Below are 21,730 nucleotides of genomic sequence, written 5' to 3' on the forward strand. Positions count from 1 at the left end.
TTCGGAAGAACTTAGAATTCTCGGACAGCCTTCGCGGCCAGGGGTTGACACAGAGTCGCTGCACGGCAGAAGTCGGCGCCTACATCATCCGGATGCTGCCTACCAACGACGTGCTGCAGATTTCAGTACTGGTACAGTATTTTACGGCTCCGGCATTGTGGGACCTTATCAATTTTATACTGAATCCGTCATCAGCACGAGCGCTCGCTTTGCTACAAGTCCACCTCGCTTGTTTCTACATGTGATCCCATTTGAGGTCTCACTACTAATTGCGATACTGCTATATAGTCGGGAGATGATATGTGATTCATTAGGACCTCCAGTCATTATCGTCAATATATTGCATCACAGAGAGTAGGAGCCCCTTGTTCTCGAGCCAACTCCTCATAATATTTCAGTATACCCTATCCATTAATCTACTGTGTGTGTCGCCAATCATGTGCATTTATGTTCTGATGTATAACAAATATCATTGTAATATTTAATCTGCATATCATTTCGTGGATATAGGCAGAATCCCATTTCCTGTTGTTTATTATGATAAAGTTCTCTTTTTTTGAGTATATTACGATTTTTATTAAATTATTGTGAGTATGCACTCCTTATTTTACCAACTAGTAGAGTCCACCATCATTCCCTTCCGTTACTGTTGCGCGCATAATTAATTAGCTGTTAGATAAGGAGGGAGTCGAGTGCATGTCTCGTTCTCAGGCAAAATTAAAGAGGTACTAATTCCTCTCCACCCTGGCACCTAGCAATTTCACTATATAGCTGACGGTTGTCTATGAATATACGAGGGTTGCCCAGAAGGTAATGCACAGCATTGTTTTCTTTAACGATTTTTTATTGAACATAATGAGAATTACACACATGAAAGAATGGTGTTTCATCCGCACACCCTATTTTTCCACGTAATCTCCATCTTCTATGGCCTTCCTCCAGCGCCAAACAAGGGCGTGTATGCCCAGTCGGTATCAATCCTTGTCCTGTGGCGCAGCCAGTGCTTCACTATTTGAATCACCTCATCATAGACCTCAAAATGTCTTCTACGAATGGCATCCTTTAATGGCCCAAACAAGTGGAAGCCCGAGGGCCTATGTCAAGGCTGTAGACTGATCGGGTAACACTGTCCAACTACGTTTTGCGATGTGTTCAGCAGCCCTAAGACTTGTGTGGGGCCAAGCGTTATCGTGTTACAGCAAAACATCTCCTGGTTTGCTGTGGCACCGAAGTCACCGGAAGCTCGTCTTCAGTGGTGTTCATGTGTTGAAATATGCCTCTGAATTATTGGAACCGCTTCTTAGCGTCACATCAATGGGTCAGGGGCTATACGTTGTATCGCAAAGATGACCTGACTGGAGACAGAACCAAAGGCGGAGACGCCGTGTTTGTCCATAATGACCACCACTCCTCTGCTCTCCCCCTGGATACTGATCTGCAGGCAGTTGCAGTTGAAATTCATTCCCGTCGGAGGCTTGCCGTTTGCTCTCTTTATTTACCCCCTCTGGATGCAATGACCTTAGACGCTCTCACCGATCTTATCGACCAACTCCCCCGCCCATTTCTCCTCCTGGGAGACTTCAATGCCCATCATGTCCTGTGGGGCTCCACTTCTCTTTGCACTCGAGGTCGAATTTTGGAGAGCCTCCTAACATCTCAAGTGTTGTGCATCCTCAACACAGGTACTCCAACTCATTTCTCTATTGCTACTGGGTCATTCTCAGCCATTGACCTATCTTTCTGCTCTCCAGCCCTCACCGACTCTGTTCACTGGGAGGTCGTTGACGACCTTCATTCCAGCGATCACTTCCCCATCCGCATGCATCTCCTGGATGGTGTCTTGCTGGAGCAGAGGCCGCCATCGTGGATGATTGGCAGGGCTAACTGGCCTCTGTTCACTCGGTTGGCTGCCTTTGAAGGCCACAACAGCGTACAGGAATGGGTGGATCACATCACACTTGTGATCCATCATGCTGCTGACCTGTCCATGCCACAGTCTTCTGGCCCTCCTAAGCGGCGCCTTGTGCCTTGGTGGACGGAAGAGTGCCGTTCAGCCATCCGGGACAGGCGTGCTGCTCTTCGCCGATTTAAATGCCGCCCAACAGCGGTCAATCTTACCGCCTTTCGCATCGCGAGAGCCAGGGCACGCCGTGTCATTAAAGAGAGCAAGAAAAGGTCATGGCAGGAGTTCCTGGACTCCATCAACCGTTCCACTTGTTCCACAAAAGTATGGGAAGCCATCCGGAGGATTTCCGGTAAGCGCAGCCGTCTACCAATAGCTGCAGTCCTGCACCAGGGATGCCTCCAAACAGCACCCCGAGCCATTGCTCAGACGCTGGCAGAGCATTTTGCACAAAGTACTGCCACTGCAACCCAGGATCCAGCATTTCGTCGCTACCGTGCGACTGTCGAACGAGCGAAGTTGGACTTTCGGTCGAACAGTTCTGAGGCGTACAACTCCCCTTTCTCCATGTGGGAACTTGAATCGGCACTTACTGCGACTTCTGACACTGTACCAGGTTACGACCGCATCCGGTACTCCATGCTTCGACATCTGCCAGCGGCGTCAAAGTAAATCCTCCTCGAATGTTTTAATCTCATATGGCAGACAGGAGTGTTCCCCACCTCGTGGAGGGAGGCAATCCTCATCCCTCTCCTCAAACCAGGAAAGGACCGCACATGTCCCAGTAGTTATCGTAGTATCGCCTTGACAAGCTGTGTCGGAAAGACCCTGGAACGGATGGTTAACCGTCGTCTGGTCTGCCTGTTATAGACTAGACAGCTCCTTAGCCGCTTTCAGTGTGGGTTCCGAAAATTTCGGTCCACGGTGGACAACCTGACCCTCCTAGGCGGCTATTCAGCAGGCTTTCCTCCGTCAGCATCACTGTATTGGTATCTTCTTTGATATCAGTAAGGCATATGATACTACTTTGAGACACTGTATTTTTGGACAACTGCATCAATGGGGCTTTCGTGGCCGCCTCCCCATTTTCATTCGGTCTTTCCTGTCTCAGCGGTTTTTTCGGACCCGCGTTGGTAACACACTGTCTGATCGCTTTGAGCAAGAGAACGGTGTCCCCCAGGGCAGTGTTCTAAGCGTTACCCTCTTTGTCATCACCATCAACAGTATAACGTCTACAGTGAGGAGTCCAGTACAGTGCTCCAGTGCTCCTTGTTTTTGGACGACTTTGCTGTTTTCTGTTCCTCCTGCAGTGTTGCAACCGTGAGCCGTCAGTTGCAGCTAACAGTGCGGCGGTTAGAGGAGTGGGCGGCAAAGACAGGTTTTCGGTTTTCTGCCGATAAGTGTGTTTGTGTTCATTTTAATCGTTCTCGTCGTCTTTTTACTTTGCCTGCCTTGCATATGGGGGATGCTGTCCTATATTTTAGAGACACAGTGCGGTTTCTGGGCCTAATTTTTGAATCCAGGTTGTCATGGCTGCCACACCTACGGGACTTGAAAGGCAGAACCCTGAAGGCACTGAACATCCTCAAGTGCCTCAACCACAGGTCTTGGGGAGCGGACAGGGCGCGTCTCCTTCAGTTTTATCGGGCTTTTGTGCGTTCACGGCTGGACTATGGGTGCACAGTATATGGATCAGCAAGGCCGTCTTATTTGCAGATCCTTGACGCTGTTCACCATGCTGGGATTCGACTGGCCACGGGTGCTTATCGGACCAGTCCCATACCCAGCCTCTGTGCTGAGGCTGGCAAACCGCCACTTACCATCCGGGAGCAGCTCCTGCTGGTGCGCCAGGCTTGTAAGTTTCTTGCAGCTCCCAGGTCGCCTGCTCACCGCCTTGTTGCCCATCCACCTCTGGACCGCCTTTTTTCCCACCGTCTCCGGGCTACGTTGCCATTTGGGATCCGTGTGCAACGTGTGCTAGAGTCGCTCGGTGTGGAGTCTGTAAAACCCCAAATCCAGGGTTTTAACCGCCTGCCACCCTGGTTACTGAAGAGGCCCGGAGTGATTTTAGATTTATTGCAGTACAAGAGAGATTGCACTCCTACCACCGTTTTTAATGCGGCATTTTCTGCTATTTTATCTGAGCACCACGACTATGTAGCTGTATTTACGGATGGGTCGAAACAAGGGGATTCCGTTGGTTGCTCAGTTGTTTTTCCGGATCGTGTCCTCAAGGTCCGACTGCCTCAGACTTTTACTGTCTTTGATGCAGAATTGTCTGCGATCTTGCGGGCGCTGGAGCAGATGCGACATTCTTCCTCTCCTAAATTTCTTGTCTGTTCCGATTCACTCAGTGCCCTTCAATCATTGCACCATTTGTATCCGGCAGCTAATGTAGTCCAGACCATCCAGGGTGCCCTCCTCCGACTACAGCGACTGGGGAAGGTTGTAGCCTTCTGCTGGGTTCCGGGGCATGTCGGCATTCCTGGGAATGAAAGGGCAGATCTCGCAGCCAAGAAGGCGTGTCTCGATCCACACGTATCTCAGTGTGCTACCCCCTTGTACGCACTCACCTCGCTGTTGAGCTCACGAGTCATGTGTCGGTGGGAGGATGAGTGGCTGGAAGTGACTGACAATAAGCTCCGTCTAGTCAAGCCCACAACGCGTGTGTGGTGTACTTCCTTTCAGCCCGATCGACGGGACGAGTTTCTCCTCACTCGGCTTCGAATAGGCCACAGCCCTATGACGCATGGCTTCCTGCTCCGGCGAGAAGACCCTCCGATGTGTGGTGCTTGCGGCGTCCAGGTCACTGTGCGCCACGTTTTATTGGATTGCGTTTTATTTTCTGACCAGCGGGCCGCGGCTGACTTGCCAGCGGACCTGCCAACTCTTTTAGGCAACACTCGGACGAATGTGGTTAAGGTTTTAAAGTTCTGTGCCATGTCAAATGTTTTTACAAAGATTTTAGGGAGAGGATTTTAATTTGCTCACTGTGTGACAAGCTCGCCCATTTTCTGTAAGTAGCCAGCCAGTGTCAATTTCAGTGGCATTCTTGTTGCTATGTTTTCCCTTTCCTTCGGTTTTACTTTCTTATATAGCATTTTCTTTCTTTTCCTGCTTTCTTTGCGTGTGTGCTTCAGTTTTCTTAGGTATGCCCACATTCGTTCCTTTTAATGTGTGTCAGGGCGCTGATGACCTCGACGTTGAGCGCCCATAAACCCCAACACACACACACACACACACACACACACACACACACACACACACTCGAAAGCTGTGTACTTCCCACGGCTGTAGTTGTGCCGTCGAGCCTCGAGCCCTTTGGGATCACCAAATGGACAAGTTCTTTGTCCTCATGTACGATGCTCTAGACGGCCCTTTACGCTGTCCACCGCAAGGATTTAACAATAATTTAGATACTTCTGCCTTACTGGAAAAGAAAACATCTTTCAAATACCTTTTAACATAATCCGGCGTTTGATTACCAGATTTAGATACTGTCACAAGGAAGTTCAGGGCTTCAGAAAGTGATTCTCGAATCCTCGATCGAAACTCACGCCTAGTTTCTTTTATAGTAATGAAAAAGTGGGTGGTCAGTATGAAAAAAAGACCGTTTTGAGCGTCGTACCCGAGGACAAGAAATATCTGGTGATCCCAAACGATTCGATGGCACATGTACAGCCGTGGGACGGATACAGCTTTTGATGTTGGAATAACTTGGTGGGAAGTCTTTCAGATCTAATTCTGTTGAATGATTCAGATGTCTCTACTTGAGAAACAATACAATCGACCTGCGGTCACTAGAGCATGATAAATTATCTCCGGCAAGGCTTACCAATGTACTGAAATTTGTCTGATATAAGTCAAAATATTTAGAGGATGACAAGAGAAAATTTTAATCCTTCTGAATTTATGTTTTTTATTGCCTTCTCCGTTGTACCCGCCAGGGCGCCGAGAGCGCTTATGCGCTGCTTCCTGGACTCGGAACAAATCCGCCCAGCGGACTACTAACGAGGCCAGCCAACCTGCATATGGTTTTTAGGCGGTTTTCCACATCCCACTAGCTGAATACCAGGCTGGTCCCCATGTTCCGCCTCAGTTACACGACTCACAGACACTTGCAAACGTTCGCACTATTTCACGGCTTACACTAGACACAGACAGCTGGGGTACACTAGTTACGTCCTGGGGTGTTTGGGGTGGCGGCAGGAAGGGCATCCAACCACCCTCTGCAACTAACACCGCCAAATCCGTAATAACAAGACCGACCCCGCGCAGAAAGCTGGACACAGCCTAAGGAAAGGAAGGAGTATCTTCTCTGCTGTGTATACTATGTGAAGAAATTTTAAGTATTTCGTTACAGGTTACCATTATTGTCATTACTTTATACTGGTATAATGAATTAATTATCGTTTTCAGTTAACAAAATATATGACTGTGAAACGGTAAAATAATAAATGTAAAGCTTAAGGTAATAATTTAAAACGTAAGACAAATAAAAGTAAAATAAATAATTATAGTAGTAATGAATATTTAGGTATCTTACTTAGGTGTGTTGAAAATACTCCTAGAGCATATTGTGTACAGCTATTTTCCAAAAATTGTGTTTAAGGGTCGAGTTTTATACGGGGCTATACTTGTCTTGAACGCTTCATTAATTTATGTTATAAGAAATGTTTTCTTTTTCTAAATTAATTAATGGTGATGAAGCATTGTGTAAAATTTCAGATTATTACAAAATTTGATAATGGATTTTTCAAGAACATTAATTACGTGTTAACTTCTGTATGAAAAACATTTTTTACATATCATCGTTTCGAAGATATTCTCTCTAAAATCAATGCCAAATTACATTTCGGGGTATATTGGGCACACACAAAAAGATACGCATTGCACTATTTTGCCCTTATACACCGCCTCCAAGTTTCAGAAACATCGTTTTTGACGAGGAAGTAAGTGATTTTTGATTTAAGGCTGCGTTTCACCTACTATATTTTCTACACTCACAATAATTCAAATTTCGTTTTTTTATATCCTTGCTGCGGTTCTACATCTACATAACTATTTTGCAATTGACACTTAAGAGCTTGACACAGGGTCCACTGAACCACCTTCAGACTATTTCTCTACCGTTCCACTCCTGAACAGTGTGCGGGAAAAAAGAGCACTTAAATCTTGCCGTACGAGCTTCAATTTCTCTTATAATATTACAATGAACATTTCTCTCTATGCAGCTGGGCGTCAAAAAAAAAAAAAAAAATTATTGGCGTACTCAGAGGAGAAAGTTCGTGACTGAAATTTAGTGAAAAGATCTCGCCGGAGCGAGAAACGTCTTTGTTTTAGTGATGTAGCGTATCCGATTACGCTGTCTTCCCTGTTTCGTCATAATACAAAACTAGATGCCGTTCTTTTAAAATTTTCGATGTTATGTGTCAATCCTTTCTGGTAAGGACCCCATACTGCGCAACAGTACTCGAGAAGAGGACGGACAAGCGTAGTGCAGGCAGTCTCTTTAGTAGATCTGTTACATCATCCATGTGTTGTGCCAATAAAGCCAGCCTTTAGCCTGCCTTCCCCATAATATTATCTCTGTTACAGTACTGATTTAACTCGTTTGTGTTTATAAGCGCTATGTATTTAGCTGAACTGAAAACCTTTGGATCTGTATGATTTATCGCGTAACTGAAATGTAACGGATTCCTTTTAGTATTCTTGTGGATGAACTTAAACTTTTAATTATTTATTTGTCTCATACCGATGTCCTAAACCATTTTTCAAGTGGTTATGATATTCTGATGACTTTACCAGAAGGTAGACGACAGCATAATCTGCAATATAAGAGAACTGCGGAGACTGTCGTCTAATTCTTTGATACAGAATACCCAAGCAGATACAGTCATGCAGGGATATGACAGGAACTATCTTTCGTAGCAAAAAATCTAGTAAATATGGTGTTATGCTTATCCATTACGGATATTTTAGAACCGTGACTGTATATTGAATGTAAATAAGATATACAAAACTGCAACCAGTCACTTTTTGAATAATTATGTTTTATTCCATGAACCGGTTTTCGAACCTTTTCAGGTTCATCTTCAGATGGTTTCAGGAGGTTACATCATTATTGCTAGCAATTTTATTCCATGAACCGGTTTTCGAACCTGTTGCTAGCAATAACGATGTAACCTCCTGAAACCATCTGAAGATGAACCTGAAAAGGTTCGAAAACCGGTTCATGGAATAAAACATAATTATTCAAAAAGGTGACTGGTTGCAGTTTTGATAACTTATTTACATAGTAAATATGGGCACTAAATTTTAGCGCTAAACTTTATGCCTGAAAAGCTATAACCACTTAATCTTCGATACTACGAAACAAATATCTTCTACTGCAAGCTCTTTGCTTCCCATATTTTTTGAGGTGGTAGTATGGAACAAAACAAGAAAAAAATCCTCTAACAAATATGGGCTCTAAACTGCATATGTTAAGAGCTATGAGCACTTGTTCAGTAAAGAGATGTGTTTCGCAGTAACAAACATAAACAAGTCTCTTCTAGGTATGCTCTTATGGTATGCTCTTTAGAGCCCATGTTTACTGAAATTTTTTCTTGTTTTGGTCCATACTAGCTCTTCTCAAAATATGGAAAGCAAAGAGTACAAGAAGTTTATTTCAAAGTACTGATTATGAAGAAGTGTTCATAGGTCTTAAAGTATGCACTTCAGAGCTCATATTTACTATAGCTTTTTGCTTCGAATGATCGTTGCTGTCATATCACTGGATGTTGACCATTCTTTCTGAGGCACCCTGTATCAATTAAGAATAACAGAGGGAGTGTACTCTTTCCTGTGGAAGCCCGATATCACTTCTGTTTTACTCACTCAGTTTTAATACCCGGCGTTGTACACGTTGGAGATTCCAGTAATATGGGTAGTGTAATTAACCCTGTGACGCAAGTGGATCTGTTTATCAGTGCTCCAAGCGATGTGTTAAACACGAGGCGGAGTGCGTACGATACGGTGCGCCACCCTCTGAAGGGTCCAGTGGTGAAACCGCAGAGCACGCACATAGCGGGCAAAGAGCGCTGGCTGCATCCCCGAGACGCGGTCTTCGGCCGTAAAATTTTGATGGCCTCGTCACACAGCTACAGCCTGCAGAGGGACCACTCACGCACACTCCACGGCAAAGGCTGTGGCAGGGAATGACTACGACCGTGTGGAGTCCAGTCCAGAGGCATCGGGCGCAGAGGGAAGGGGCGGGCGAGTTTTGGGTAAAAGCTGGGCGGCGGCCGGAGCGCCGGCTGGCTCGCCTTATAGAATTTACGGAGCTGTTGCTGGCGCCTTATCGCGTGCCCCGGCCGTTGGCTCCCGGATTTACTGCCTCCAGCCGCAGCAGCAGCAGCCGCCAATGCCTAGCGCGGCCGACGGCGTGCAGTGCACCACGGCGTTGCCTACCCTGCCCCTGTAATTACCCGCCAGCTGCTACTACCTGCTACGTGCTGCCTGCTGCGGAAGCTCCACACCGTGGCCCGTTAATTGTGTCGACGCGCCCAAGCGCTCTCGCGTGACGCTCCTCCGTGCTCTCTCTCTCTCTCTCTTTCCTTCCGATACTACATTCTCTCTTCCGCGTGGAGGTTGTTCTGTTGTTGTTGTTCTCCTTCTTCTTCTTCTTCTTCTTCTTGCCTGAGGAACTAAACTGGTGCGCGGAACATAAGGACTAAAGTAACTGACGCGTGATGTGTCAGTACGAAGTACACAACTTGATGGAAATTGAACTACTCATACACATTCCAGCCACATTAACATGACCACCTGTCAAAAGCCTGAATAACCCATTTTGAGGCGCGTACTACCGCAAACGTGCAGGAAGAGTGTCAATGAGGTTCTGGAAGATACATACGGCACGTCAAGAAAGGAAAATTGAATTGATTGTTGGTGTTAATAACGATCATCCTCCTTTACCTCCTTTGCATTACTGCAGATAACGTGTCACTGAGCACATTTTTCTGTGCATGCAGTACACGTGAGGCGCCTAGTTGTTTCCACTGCACTGTGTGGAATACGGAGGTTCTGTTATAGTTCACTAACGTGCTGTCTTCAGTTTGATGTCCCCAGCGCAGAAAACAGCACGCAGGTCGTAGGTTGAGGCTGAAATTAACTTTTAGCGATGTTCTGTTCTGAAATAATGTATGACTTCTTTGGGATGCCACTCGCGTATTTTAATATAGCCACACGAGAAGACTACTTGATCTTAATACAACACCTTCTGATACAGCAAAGTACATGATCAAACACAATGTTTACGAAAATGTATCTTTACTCTACTTGTGGCGTGTCTGTGCCTCATGACTACCGGAGTGAATCTGTTAATACTGAATACTGGCAAATACATCCTTCCACAGACAACATGACTGTACATCTTGATTGCCTAACCTAGAGTGACGAACAGGAACTTAAATAAAAATAAGAAACACATCCTACGACAGACAAAATGTCTATTCTTCTCCACCGCCTAATCCAGGGTGACGAACAGCCCGAAACATTTCGCGCGCCATACCAGAAAAGGCGTGGCCCAAACGCTTCCGAAGTGCTTCGTCTGCAATTTCGTCAGTCTTTTGTTTTTGATTTAAATTGTTTTTAATAATTCTAAAATGACTGATCGTCAACTGTTGAGAGATATTTATATTAAAAAGCGAAGTCATTCCAATGAGTAGTTTAACTAATAATAATAACTATACTTCAACGTTTTGGCGCCCTTGTTCCAAACACAGCAGCCAATCACAGAACAGTAGCATTATGCAGGCGGTCTTTCTCACGGGAATGGTACCGAATCCAACATCTGTCACAGGTACGTCACATAAATGGACATTTGGGGAAAGGGAAAGAAAGTTTTTGGTATGACACGTGTGAATTATAAATTATTTCAAGACTGTGCACGTGTGCGCGATGTATAACAAATAGTAAAGAACTTAAATTATTATTATTCAAACACAAATATCGATGTAATTAACAAAACACAGTTTATTTCGTATAATCTCTGTGTAACATAGGCCATGAAGATCAGAGACAATGCTTTGATTGAACGAGCTCTCCTGTTTTGTTTCGTCTAGCGGTAGGCCGCCATTGTAGTGCTGTCTGATATTTAACGTAAGTTTTACCTGTATTTTGAAAAATATAATAGAAATTGTTATTAGAAAGTGTGTATTATTGACTTAGTTGTCACCTTTCATGATAGCAACCATTAATTATAATTAACAAAGTTTTTACAGAACTTCGCAGTACAGGGAGCTCATCTCCCCTAGCAGGATTTAGTCGGCCATTACGCTGACTGTATTATTTAATTAAAATTTCATATCATAATATTAAATGTAAATGCCAGAGACTTCTCAATTTTGATCTTTCACTTATACCGTCATAAGGTCTTTCTCACGGGAATGGTACCGAATCTAACATCTGTCACAGGTACCTCACACCACATTTCGTCATCTATAGACTTCTTGCATCTCCACTGCTCTGAGAACAGTTTCTTGGAGCCTAATATGATGGCTGACTAAGCCAGAAATATTATAATGGGGATGTGGAGCCATACCAATTCCAGCTCCGTGGCCAGCTGCGTTTTGTTTCTCGGTAGTGGGACCGTGACGCGAACAGCCAGACCGACATGGTCCCACAGATTATCGAATGGATTTACATCCTGGGAGTCTGGTGGCAGGGGAGTACGGTTAACCCGTCCTGGTGTTCTTAGATCGACGCATGTACACTGAAAGCTGTGTGACACTTTGCATTGTCCTGCTGATAGATGCTATCGTGCCAAGGAAAAACAAATAGCATGTAGGAGTAGACGTGGTCCCCAGGGACAGGGCACCACACAAAGTTGTTTCCCAGATCATAACCCTCCCGTCTCCGGCCTGGAACCTTCCCACGATTTTTGCAGTGTGTTTGATTTCAGACGGTTCACGTTGTACACGCCAACGAGCATCTATCTGATGGAGCTTAAGACATGATTCACCTGACAAGGCACCTGTCACACTCAGTGGACGTCCAGTCACGGTACGGGGGTGCTAATTCCAGCCTTCGACGCCGATACATCAATCAGCATGGCTCGATAAACCAGGCGCCTGCTGTGGGGGCCCATTAGCACCAACGTTCTCTGAACGATCGTTGAGGAGACGCTGTTGGTAGATCCTTGGTTCACCTGGGTTGTCACTAGCTCGACAGCTGCACGTCTATTCGCCCGTACACATCACTGCATCCGTCGCTTACCCCGGTCATTTACGCCCAGTGGTACACCACAAACGCCTCAGCACCTGTTTTGGTTGGCGTCATTTTGCCATTCACGGTATACTTTAACCACGACGGGACTTGAACGGTTTGAAAACCTAGCCGTTTCAGAAATGCTTCCACTCTTGTCCCGAAAGCCACTGATCATGTCCTTTTAGACGTCAGATAAATCGTTTCGTCTCCACAATACTACAATAACTGCAAAGTTTTCCGTGGCCCCCAGACGCTGCTAATGCTGCCGTCTGTGCATGGTTACTGCACGTTGAAGTCGAACATACTCGTGGACGGTGGTCACATTAGTGTGAGTGGACCGTGTAGAAAGGTGGCTGTAAAAATTTACCATGATGATGTTCAAGAAATTTTGACCGTAAATGTGAATGAAGTTGCGAATTTCATAAATGTATTTAACCTTAGTAATATTGATAGATACATTGTAAGACTGTCTTTGAGACCAGAGATAATGATCAGAGAGGTTATTCTTCTGAAGAAAGTAACACTGTGTGTTTGATACAATGTGTGGTTTCAAAAGATGGAAGCTGACCTGCCATATAATAGGGATGACATTATTTAAAAAGCCTTTTGCAATAATATCTTTTGAGGAAAGGTACCGATGAGATTATGTTAACAGAAGCCAGGTTTTAAGATAATCCAGATTTTTTTTCTATTTATTTGTAACTGTGTAATTTCTTACTTATAGAACATTGCATAAACTTCGCTGTAGAAATTTTATGGTGAAACACATGAACTTGTCTGATAGTTGAAAGAAGTGTCAAGGCAAGAAATTGTGCGGAAGAGAACTATAAAAAAAAATATTTTTGCAAATTTTTCTAGGTATGAGAACTTTATGAAAAGACGCATTGTTGTCATGGCTTAATGAACCATGGAATTACTTGGAGTCGTTGTTATAATTTATCAGTCGTTAAGTTTAGTTCCTCATTTTTAATTTTTAATTTCATGACTCGGTTTTCACATTCGCATTGCACATTGCGGATTGTGTACTGAGAAGTATTTTATGAAAGTTGGTGAGAAACCATCTCGCATTGCACATCATAAGTACGCTAATTGAAATTTAATTTTTGGCATGATCTTCGATATCCTAATAATGACAGGTTGCAGAGCAGATGAGCATTCCGAGTGCTCATGTAGGCCAATAAATTTAATTACCATCAACGTTGATGTTCTCTGTGAGGCACAGAAATTTTCAGAGTGTATTTTTTTATTTTATTTTATTTTATTTTATTTTTTTTTGTTGCGAACATAGTGTCAGTGTCTGTTGTGAGGTTTAAGAGCAGTAAAAGGTTCCAATGAAGTGCCAGCTTGTGAATTTTCAAGCAGTTTTATCAAAAAATCAGATGAGTAAGTTTTTGTGTTGATTTGCTGTCTATTTACCATGACAGTTCTGGCACAGCGATTGTTTGCGAGACTAAAGATGAACAGTGTTCAGATCCGACATTTTAATCTGAGTCACTCGTTTTGTAGTCACATTGCATATGTAAAATTCATTGAAAACAGATTGCATTCTAGCAGACGAACTGTTTGATGTACTGGCTAGTCTGGTTTTCATGTCGTGTAACGTGAACTCTACACATTTCCGTTTAAAATTAAATTTTCATATAGTTCTGTTGCCCTGCACTGAGATTTACTCATTTCGACATAAAACTAGGTTTTACACATTTCGTGGATTCCAGCGTGACAGTTACAAACGCGACTTTAAGCAAAGCGTTAAAATTACAACACAAGAACTTAAGTATAATATTAACATTTCAACATTAAAATACGCGGGACGTGGTTGTTAGTAGGAGGGTGTGTGATCACCACGAACGGCAGTGCATGCTCTGCAACGTCGTCCTATGTTGGCTGCAAGGTCGGCAAGGAGTTCTTGTGCCAGGGCGATCGATTCCTCCACCAATTCGGCTTAGAACTACTGTCTGGTTGTTAGTGTATGTGGGAGTGCTGTTACGTCTCCCAAAACCATCACACGTGTGTTAGATGGGATTGAAGTCGGGGTAACGGGCAGAGTGGTCCTTTCGTAGTATATCCTCCCATGCCAAGAGGTCCTTTACCTGTGCTGTCCGATGCGGTCGCGCATTGTTATCTGTGAAAATAAAGTAGGAGCTGCACGCACACCTGAAAAGACGCACACTGGGAGGGAATGCAGTGTCACAGTAATGTTGAATGGTGAGTGTACCATGTACAAGGATCTGGAGGTCACTATGTCCTTCACACACCATAGCACCTGGACGAACAAAACGATCGTGTTCACAATTGATGGTCATATCCTCATATGACTAGAGCTGGTAACACGTAATCCACTTGGCAACATTGTCGAACATGATCGTTTTGGTGGTCCCGCTGTTATGGTGTGGGGAGACAATATTGTTGCATGGGCGTACTGACCTCCAAATTTTGAACAGTCTCACTCACCGATCAACGTTATTGTGACATTGTATGCTTCCTAATGTGCGTCGGCCCCAATTTCATTTAAGACAATGCTCGATCGCATCGAACTCCACAGCTGGAGGAGATATCGGAACGAGAGGATGTTGAGTGAATGGGCTGGCTTGTCCGTCCATGGATTTAAATCTCATCAAAATCGAATGGGATGCATTGGGGGAGACGTACTGCAGCGTGTCCAGATGCACCAATGACCATTCAGCAGTTGTCGAACATGATAGTGGAGAAATGGAACTATCTGGTACAAGGACTCCTTGCCAGTCTTGTGGTCAGCATGGGAGAACATTCTAGAGCATGCAGTGCCGTCCGTGGTCACCAAACCCCCTAATAAGAACCATGTCCAGCAGTTTGTATGTTCAGGCCACAGTTGCGGATCGTGGTAACTTCAGTGTAATTGTCGTCTTTGAATGAAAGTGTCATTTCTGTTTTATCATTGCGCTCTTCTATAATTTACCTTCTGCATTATAACAGATCTTTCTATGTTTGGTCCACATTTAATTGCCATATTGTAGGGAAGCAGACTACTCACGCTGTAGTAAATTCACATCAGTTTCCATTGTGTGCCAGCCAGTCTGCTGTAACCAGCTCTGACATCATAAATGTTGCGCAATACCTTAAAAATCAAGCAAATGACCGAAAAAACTTTTCTAGCATGTCAGGAATAATACTAAATTAATGTGTGTTAAATATCAGTTCGATAACTTCAGCCATTTTGAAATTTGGACGTCTTTCTGAAAAAATCATTGGCGCAACAGAAAAGAGCTAGAGACTTCAAAATTTATATTTAGATTCATCTTTCATAATGATTTAATAAAAACAGTACTTTGGATTTCACAGATTAAGACTTTAGTGGAAATTCATGATTTTCTGGTTTTCGTCTCAAAACTGAAGGAAGCAAGATAGATTAAGTAGGCTAATAAATAAGGCTAGGATGTTTAGATTTAAATAGGTTGGAGGTCCGCTATGACTGTGAAGATGTGAAAAGTTTCTTTTGAATACCTATAAAATTATAGCGATAGCGGATCTCAAAAGGGCCAGTTCAGAGCTCATCTACTGCATGCAGTGTAACTTAATTAATTCTCTCGCCCAAAATATTTAACTTAGCCACGTCAAAATTTTATTATCAATACTTACCTGCATGCCGAATGCACGTTTAAATTAAGAGCTTCATCGGCCATCAGCAAAAGAAGCTATAAATTATTATGTAACTTGAAACGGTGCGTTACTAGCCCAGTGGCTAGTCGGGAGAGCCGATTTGATCAGGCGTTCCCTTAGCCGTCCGCACCGCGGCTATATATATAAGAGCGCTGCGCGAGGAAGGAAGGCCCCAGTTCTCTCCAGACGCTGAATAGCACGTCAGCTGTGTCGGGAGTCGCGTCGCTTCGGTAGCACTGCTACAAACAGCCTCGGGTGCCGTATTAAGTTACTAGAGATACGCGGAACCGTGAAATCATTTCAAGTGAAGTGGTTAATTCTGGGATGATTTTCATTATCTAGCTTCAGTTTGCGTATTGTCGTATTTTCACGTGCCGTCGCGGGCAGACATTCTACCAATTAATTAGCGTGGCGTTTGATGAAATATTCTCATCAAATTTTGGCGAGCATTCTTTTTAACATTTAATTCGGACATTTATAGTTGCATCAGCGCATTAGACTCTGAACTGCTCTGTTAGTTAGGTTGTAGGGATACTTGTGTTTTTTATCAGTGAATTTCAGAATATACTCAACTATTTTGGAAAATCGTTTTTGATTAGAAATCCCGGACAATCTCCTAATTCCTCAGAGCTATAAGCTGCAGCTATAATGGTATTCTCAGATGAAGTGGGCACTAGGATCTCTAATTACCGGCTTCATGTTTGGTTAAATCACTTTCTGGGAGCTAAAAAAGTAAATAGAGAGCCAGTGTTGAGAACGGCGAAAGACAGCATTAACAACATTCTAAAAGCCAGAAACTGATTCAACATTCAAACATTTATACAGCAATTATTTTAATTTTCACGAGTTAACTCGCCGCCCCACAGTATGTTGCTTGGCAGTGACAAATGCGAAAGTTACTTTCGGTCTAGAGTTTTTCACACAAGCGTATTTTTCCGTATCAGGAAACTATCATATAAAATGATTCGGAGATCACCATTGTTGTTCAGATACTTGATTTTATAGGTAGAAAGAATGGGCGACCCAGCGCTGCTGACACTTGATTGTCCCACTCAACAACGGCTGTCGCAGTTGGCGCAGCGCGGCTACTTCCACAACACCACCCAAAAAGTAGTGACGACACTAGCCCATAAGAAGTCAAGGATCCCGATAGTATATAGTTAGAAGACCGACAAAGCCTTGACATTGTTTAAATATGTAAGCATAATAGTGTAACGCTGCATAAAATGCAATTACCACGTGAAATCAGTACTGTGAAATTCGAATGAAATACTTTGATTTTTGAAGGTCTCTGTGAAATTGGGGTGTATGTATTAAGCAAGCCGCGTTTATGACACCAGTGCAACTAATATAAAGTGTACACGAGAATAGCGGTTCAATTCCAGTTTGGAGGGTTCTCAGAAAATTAAATTTTAAACTTTGAGGACTCTTATCAGGTTTCAGTTATAAATAATGTGTAGAATTTCCCTCTAAATTGATGTTCCTTTATATTTTATATCATTGCATAGTAACCAATTACAACAGTGCAGTACAACAATGAAAAACGTATCAGTTCAACAACACAAAAAATTACGACCCAAAAATTATCTAAGTCCATTCATAAATGAACTAAATACTTAGATACAACTCATTTTCTGAATACTGTTATCACTGTATCAAATTAAACGATACAGTTTAATTAAGTCTGGTGTTCCTTCTTGAACATTAAGGTCTTCAGGTCGACAACTTTTCTTACTGTTATGCAAGCTGTAATGGGCAGTACGCTCTTTGATCTATTTTATAACTTCAGGAACTTTGGCTGTTGTTTCACCCGTAGACTTGTGCAATCTATAACCAAGTTTACCTCTGGTTTCGATGTTTCTTTCCCTGTAGTGGCTAGGAAACGATTCAGAATGATGAAGGGTCGGTTTGTAATATCATGAATTGACAGAATTGCTGGGTGACAAACTGTAATTTCTGCTGCCTTTCCATCCCTTACTACCTTAACTTTGCAACTGTAGGAGAATTCACCGACGATGTGCTTCTCGGTCTCCTGTGCCTCACAGGCTTCTTAGTGATTAGATCAGATAGATGCACGTTTTGTTTATCGTAGATGCTGTTTCATTAAACTCATTAATAAATGCATTTCTTTCACTGCTAGCTGCACTTGCAAAACATTTCAAACGTAAACACTTACAGTCATCGTCTGTGCTGTGACTCATAGCACGAATTCGTTTTGAATGATTAACAATTCACCCATGAACATATCTCTTCTTTGAACTAATCCAGGTTTAGCAACAGAATTTTTGTTACAACTACTAATTGATAACGTGCAAATTTTCGAACACTGTCTCAAAACACAGCAACAGCACAACTAAGTGTGCAGTACACAATAACTTTGAGCGTGAATTACGTTGACATATGTCATTTCCTCGAATTCTAAGTTTTGCAGTCTGGAAGCTCTTCATTTTATCTACTAGGTAGCAGTGAAAGTTAAAATTCGAGACTGTTCTATCGTTAATTTTAACTCCGTGTAACATTACTCAATGTAGTTCGTGGTGTAAGCTTTCGACTGTCTCTACTGTTATAACAAAAATCAAATGGCTCTGAGCACTATGGGACTTAACTCCTGAGGTCATCAGTCTCCTAGAACTTAGAACTACTTAAACCTAACTAACGTAAGGCCATCACACACATACATGCCCGAGGCAATATTCGAACCTGCGATCGTAGCAGGCGCGCGGTTCCAGACTGTAGCGACTGAAACCGCTCGGCCACTCCAGTCGGCTGTTTTAATATTTGGAGGGCTTATCAAGTAACCTCGGCAGCAGATGACAAACAAATCCTGAGACGCATCTGCTAAGATTGTAGGAACTCGATAAAATCTGTACACAGCTGTTGCAGTGATCCTCAGTCGGCTTTGTTATCGAAAAACCAGTTTAGGGACGGTAAACGAAGCGGTGTTCGAAGAAGATTATTCAGTAGAAACTACAATGCCTGTGTTGTGAAGAAGTATGATGCTTTGTATTCATCACAACACAGCCATTGCAAATTCGTATTTATTGGACGATAGTGGACCTTCGACTTACAGCTAAAATGTCTCCCCTGTGCGGGAATTACATTAATGCGATCTTCGACTTACGGAAGTTTGGCTCTGGCCGTCAGTCGTGCATGGATAACCGAAGTGGCAGTCTGCCTTTAATAGTAGAGTGTTGGGGGTCGTCCTGTTTACGTCAATGTGGCGATAGAGCCCAAGTGGAGTTGTTATGGTTTACAGTCGTGCAACTTCCTTCCTATGACGCACCATGACATTTTCACAACGAAAATCGACATTGAAGTTCAGTTTTACGAACGAATATGTGCGACCAAAAGGATTTGAAATAAGAATGTTTACGAGATGAAGTTCTCATCAGTTATGATGAGCTAGTAGGGATTCACTCTCTATAGTAGTTAGTGTGGTCTATTTGAAACTGGTGGACGATGTGGTTTGTGAAAGTATCTAAATTAAGATGAGCGACCATCAGTTCAGGCATTCGGATGGATACCTTCAGCCCATGAAAGTGGGACATGCGGGTCCTGGCAAGAGGACAGTACCTGTGTTCCAGTTGTCATTTGATGTGTCAGCAGAGGAGGTGATCACGGCATTGAGGCACTGTGATAAGCCATATGGCGGAAAAATGGCACACTTTACTATGTACCCAGCTCTGAACAGACTTATTAAACATGTGCTGTCCAATTTGAGCATAGGTAGGTGCCATGTCATTGTATTTTACGACAGTAACCAAAGATGTGTTCAGGTTGTGGGCAAGAGGGAGAATTCAGATCAAGTTGTGTGCAACGTCGCATCATGCAGCTGCTTCTGGGGGAGCAGCAGATGTTGCTCCCATAGCCATATGTGGGGACGCTTCAATATGTACCATCTGATCATCGATTGTCGACAGATGTGTAGTCTCCAATTGGCATTGAGCCGCCTCCCGCAGTGGCATCTGCGCTGTATGGAAAAACAGTCTTCACTATCTGAGCATCGCCCAGCATTGATCTTGTAATGTGAAGGGGAAAAGGACCTGAACGAAAGCTTGGCTGTCACCGACTTGATGGTAGGACTGACGCTTTTGTACCCAGTGGCAACGACTGTAATATCAGATACTGACATTCCTGTCCAAAAACAACTGCCTCCAAAGCAATGGAAGAAGTGCCAAATGGCTCCACCCGATACCTGTGGGGCGATGTTTACAGAGAACACAGATCCCAATGGTGCTGATCACTCCAAGCAGAAAGATTTGATCGTCAGCCCCCGTGAAGGGATTCGTTTGGAAGCAGTCTCGCGGGAGGCCTCTCACAGCACAGTGTTTCTGGATGATATACAGCAGGCAGATTCAGTCTCTGGATCGGTCACTGTCTTGCTGCAACCTTCAACCACCCTGTTAATTCCACAGGATGATCGCCACATAAGCCCTACTGTGAGACGTATGATGTCAATGATGTGACGTCTGCTGCTGTAGCTAAAGCAGTTGGAGCCGTGTCACAACATGACTGTTAAGTGCCAATGGATATTGTTGTTAGCAGTGAGGCCTTCTTTGGGTCTCTAAGCTCCTGACAGCATGAGGACTAGATGTCACGTACAGAGGCATCATCATGAATGTGTATGCTACCTATGGCACAGGCAAGAGGATTTTTGGGGAGGAGGTCACACCATTATTCGAGGGACGCTAGAATCACATCATAGGAGGGTGACTACAACTGTGTCTTGTACGCAGGATCAAACGCTGCATATCAGCACATGCTGGGAAACGTAACTACTGGCGCAAGTCCTTCGCTTCATGGGGGTACTTGGTGGAGTATTCACAGCATCAAGCAGGGATCCACATATGTTACCAAACATTTGGTAAGGTGCCTTAAACAGGTCTACATCTCCCAGGGATTTATGGTGGAGACGCTTGACGCTGTGATATGGCCGACAGACTTTACCGTCATGATGGCTACATCTCAAGATGCCTAACTCTGCACCATCTCCCTCCAAAAACAGAGTTATGGCAGGGCAGGAGATCGTGAAAGATCAATGTTGCTCTTCATGGGGATCTGGAGTGTCGACAGAAGACAGAGGAGTCATGGAGGAACTATGAGAGGCGACATCCAACGTTTCATTCCATGATCTGGTGGCGGCTCGATGGCGCAAAACCTGTTCAGCAACACGTGATGATGCACTGCAGTCGAGAGACAGTGTGTTGGCAATGGCCCACCATGGAATATCATTTTATACTACCACGGGAGATACCTACTTAAGTCGTCGACAGGATGTGATGCTGACATTTGACTATTGCAAGCAAAGATCAACATGCTTACACGACACCCTATGGAGGTCTCCCTTATATAGGTGCGTAGTCAGGTCTGAATGGTGGGGAAACAAACGTCCACGCATCACATAATCCATGAACATCATAGATGTTGAAGAGCATAAAACAGGAGATCGTCGCTGATACCCTCCACAAAGGGGCGGCGAACAAATGGCCTGGACCAGATGGTCTCCTGATAAAGATTTATCGTATGTTCCATGAGGTTATGATGCTTAGATAGTTTATGAGGTACTGCGAACCGATGACCCCTGCAGTGCGGATGCCACCTGCCTTTGTCGACGACATCTTTATATCGGTCCCCAAGCAGTTGCTGGAGGGGAAACTGACCATTACCAGCGTCTAACACTGCTCAGCATGGCTTTCAGGATATTTACAACGATTGTGGCTGCCTACATTCGGTATGTCCACCCAAATCGCGTCTGCAGACCAGATATGTCTCGGTGGTAACACATCCAGTTGGTGCTCAATGGTTACACTGATACCATCGCACTGATGAGGTGTATCGTATGCATGTAGTCTTGGTGTTGGAGGACTTCGACCACACCTTCATTAGAGTATGCCACACGACTATTTTGAGAAAGCACTGCGGCAGCTGTCCTTGCCCTAG

The sequence above is a fragment of the Schistocerca cancellata genome, chromosome 7 (genome assembly GCF_023864275.1).
Source record: "Schistocerca cancellata isolate TAMUIC-IGC-003103 chromosome 7, iqSchCanc2.1, whole genome shotgun sequence".
NCBI classification, from domain to species: Eukaryota; Metazoa; Arthropoda; class Insecta; order Orthoptera; family Acrididae; genus Schistocerca; species Schistocerca cancellata.